At 45.9% G+C, this 4,282-nt stretch overlaps 1 long non-coding RNA gene across 1 annotated transcript; it reads right to left on the bottom strand.

Moving 5' to 3' along the window:
- Positions 1 to 2,613: 2,613 nt before the first annotated feature.
- LOC130295688 (uncharacterized) lies at positions 2,614 to 2,938 on the bottom strand. Its single transcript, XR_008848956.1, has 3 exons — positions 2,876 to 2,938; positions 2,703 to 2,773; positions 2,614 to 2,629 (listed from the first exon to the last, which is right to left on the bottom strand). It is a non-coding gene; the product is annotated as an uncharacterized LOC130295688 (long non-coding RNA).
- Between the last annotated feature and the right edge of the window lie 1,344 nt (positions 2,939 to 4,282).

Raw genomic sequence — 4,282 nt, 5'->3', positions numbered from 1 at the left:
TCATGCCCTCAAGAATGAATTGGACAAAATGCATGTCCTGGTGATCTTGTAGGGGAAGTTTGAGGGTGACCCCATCGACCACCGCTAGTCAAGACCTGTTTTTCTGAGGGCACGCACTCTTGGGCTGTGCCCCGAAGCACACGGCGCAGACATGAAGCAGTCTGCACTGGTTGTAATTTTTAGGTTGCGAAGTTAAAATTGTTACAGATCTGGGATTTCCCCAGATATTTGATGGGTCTTCCCAACTTATCAGTGAGACTGGCCCGGGAGCTCTTAGACTGCGGAGTGGATGTGGAAGTCCCTGGAACTGCATCATCCGGGGTATTGACACTGCTGCACCAGTCCGTAGTGTGCGCTATTGACTGGCACCGGGCACACAGGGGCTTTGAGACCTATAAAATGATTGCAGAAGATTTCCGTGTCAACGAAGGCCTAATTCACGGAATAGTTGAACTGGGCCAGAGCCGCAGCTGCCTTGGCCGAAAACGACTTGTGATAGTCGTAAAAGCTATGCCCCCCATCTGCCAGCTCTGTAACCTTATACAGATACATATCAAGCTCTTCCCTCCTCTCTGGTTTAACAGAGCAGATAATATCTCTGTAAATGGCGAAAGCCATGCTTAATTCTGCCAGAGACCTCCCCACATGCAATGGTCTCATTTTCGATTACGTTGTGGGTTGTGATAAGAAGAGATGCCCGATTGACATCCTTACCATCAAGGATGTCCTTCTTCAGATTCACTGGGATGAAATGCGACGGGGCGATATTAGGGATGATGGTATTGAGACCCACTGACACAAGAGAAACCTGCGGTTGGGAGGCAGGAACCATAGGTGCAAGTGGAGAAGCTACCCGATTCTCCAAATTCTCCATTCTGGAAAAAAGGGAATTGACGAGGGTGTGGAGCTGAGTAATAGAGGTGTTGGAAGTCTGCATAGAGACTTCCCCTGAGCTAGTGCCCACCTGGTCACTGGGGCCTGCCTGTTCAGAGACTAACAGTCGGTAGAGCTCAGCCGTGCGGGCCGTAGCTGGGAATGGGATCCCTCTGCGCGATAGTTCGGCCGTAAATTTTGGGATCGTCCAACTACGTAAGGACGGGATACTGCCATGTTCAGACGTTCTGGCTGTATTATCCAGAAGGGAGCCATTATCCTCAATGTCGGAGGCGTGCAACATTCCTGACAATGAGAAATTTAAATCACTAGATCACCTTAACTCAAAACATCATCTATGACCACTATACCTCATGACCCGATCAACTAGACGGAATACGAAAACAACAAGGACTTACCCGACATCTGTTCCTTCACCGAACCAAAAGAAAACATCTACTACATCCACATCAAACCGTTCACGGATGTTAAGGCCTGAAGATGTGGCAGGCCTCTGACACAACGTGACAAAGTGCCAAATAATATATACATACCAATATAAGTGACCAGTGCAACTTAATCGTGTAACAACGAATACCTCCCAAGGACGTGTTGGGCATGAAGGCATTCACAAAAAATACCCCAAGACGTGAAGGGCAAGAACTCAACATGAAGACAATAACTACCTGAACCTTAGATGAAAAGCTAATCCCGACAACGTGGGAGAATAAGTAAAACAACTAAGTAACCAGCATGTATGGACATCCCCTAAACCGTCTTCCCATAACCTTACCGGAATAGACTGGTGCGAATACGTATGGATATGAAAGGCAAAATACCCCAGACACCGAACGTCTTCTGCTTTAGAGTGTCCGCCTGTGAAAACAATACGTGCAGTAACTAACAACTCGTCCCTTAACTACTAGGATTTTAAACACCTCTGACCTATGAGACTGACTACTCACCTGACAGCTACGGAAACTCAGAACTGATGACAACACCTCTGGAGAACTGACAAATCTCAGACCTTCCAAGACTGAAAAACATGAGTTAACAGTAAATACTAACCTATGACCTGCCCTAAGGAAACAACTTAGCAAGTGAAATCACCAGATGAAAATTACAGCAAGCCAAGACAGGCTAAGACATGGAGGAGCCTATACACTTAACTAACTGAGTGAACCTAGGAGAGTGCCATAACCAACCGGGGTATAAAAGTTCTACAATACCACATGCAAAGAAGCCCGTGGATGTGACAGGCTCCACTTAACCCCTACCCGAACACCACACCAATTAGTGATCATAAACTCTATCACGCCAGCTATAAAACCACTGACCTCTGCGCAAATGTAACCCAAAGATGTGTTGGGTCCAGAAGACTAATGGAACGGGATACTACGAATCACTGTGACCTGAAACTATCCGTGGCTGTACCACTCGTGATTGTGTAATTAACAATACCGTGACATTAACCACCATGTGACAAAACCTACCCCCCGGATCCAACCAGAATTGGCTCCCAAGGTCTCAAGACACGAATGACAGGATAACCAGGAACTAGGCTATAAGCTGCAAGAAAAAGCCCCCACAACCGAACCCATGACCAAACCGTCTGAAATAAAAAAATTTCATGAAAATCACATACTCAAATGGAACTAATACCTGGATGAATATGCAGAGGGCAACCGACTAATGACTCAGGAAGCTGAATGTCCTGGAAGAAGACCAAAGAAACAGCACCTTGCAGCCGCTTAACCTAATGGAACAGAAGACCAGATAATGACAACGAGCCCCCCATTAACTTACCTACAACTAACCTGGCTACGTACCATAGCGTAGGAAGGGGCGGAACGTCAAACACAAAGAAGGACGATAAATTACGAGAAGATATGGTAACCGACTGTGGAAGTAAATATATATAATTATACTTTATATATATATATATATATATATATATATATATATATATACCTATGAAACCCGCCTAGAACCTTCATCTTACCTAGAGAAACCAAAATGTATTCCAGCAACAATGGCGCCATGATGAAAGACATGACTGGGACCCCCTAAAACAAGTAACACCACAAATGAGCACTAACCACACCCCTTCTCTGAATACATATATATTTATACATACACACACGCCATACAAATCCGTATCCATCTATATGACTATTATCATGCGGATCCCCCAGTGACATCCTTACAAAAGTAGCCACACAGGAGATAGATAAAAGATTATTAACCCCCCACCCCATAGAATGTGGGGGAGCGAGGTCTCACAGGAGACAACCCCAAAATAACGTGCTGCGTTAACCCCCTATAGACCAACTGCGGGAGTGGGCCCGGACTATAAGCTGACCAACCCCTGCCCCACGAGTGCGGGCAATCCCCGCAAACTACTGGTGTAACCAAAGCACTGGGAAGCAGTCTTTGAAAAAGGGGCCAGGTCTGTCCCCTCCGATCAGCGGCTTACCTCCGGTGATCGGGCTGTGAGGAAATGGCGCTCCCCGGCCAGCCCCCAGCCACTTACCCGAACGCCGTGCAGCGAAGACTTCCAGTCAGCTGTTACCACGCGTCAGCTGATCAATGTCATGTGAAGAACCCGCGGCGTCAGAGTAGAGGACCTGCCGCGGGTTCTTATAGTGAACTCCCCGCCCCTCCCACAAACTCAGGCTAAAAACTTAGCCTTCTTACATATACGCACGCGCCCGGCGTGAGTTTATGCTTTAGAGTGCACACCCTAATGCAATAGACTGCGCACGCCTATGATCACAGTACAAGAATAATACACACTGATGTCAAAGTACAGGGATAATACACAGTGACATCACAATACCAAGGGGTAGATTTAACAAAACCTGTGCAGAGGAAAAGGTGACCAGTTGCCTATAGCAACCAATCAGATCCTTTCTTTCATTTCAGAAAAGGCCTCTGAAAAATGAAAGAAGTGATTAGTTGCTATGGGCAACTGGTCATTTTTTCTCTTGCACAGGTTTTCATAAATCTACCCCAAAATTATTTATGGTTTATTTTTATTATCACTTGCATGTATTATGTTCATGGGGGCCTCATGTCCAAGTTTTGCCTCATGTCCAAGGCCTCAGAAAGTCTAGAGCCGCCTCTGTATAGGAAACACTAGTATTGTGGCTCCTGTGCTTGTCTAAGACCTCCCTCCTGGACTGTATTGTATTCTCTTGGACTGGAGTAACACAGGTTGTGGTTACATTTAATACTTGATCGGGGAGATTTATCAAAACCTATCCAGAGGAAAAGTTGCACAGTTGCCCATAGCAACCAGTTAGATCACTTCTTTCATTTTGCAGAGGCCTTGTTAAAATGAAAGAAGCGATCTGATTGGTTGCTATGGGCAACTGGACAACTTTTCCTTTGCACAGGTTTTGATAAA

This window comes from Hyla sarda, chromosome 11, assembly GCF_029499605.1.
Source record: "Hyla sarda isolate aHylSar1 chromosome 11, aHylSar1.hap1, whole genome shotgun sequence".
Lineage (NCBI taxonomy): Eukaryota > Metazoa > Chordata > Amphibia > Anura > Hylidae > Hyla > Hyla sarda.
Note: the sequence above shows the minus strand (reverse complement) of the source record. Positions and strands in the feature narration are given on the sequence as shown.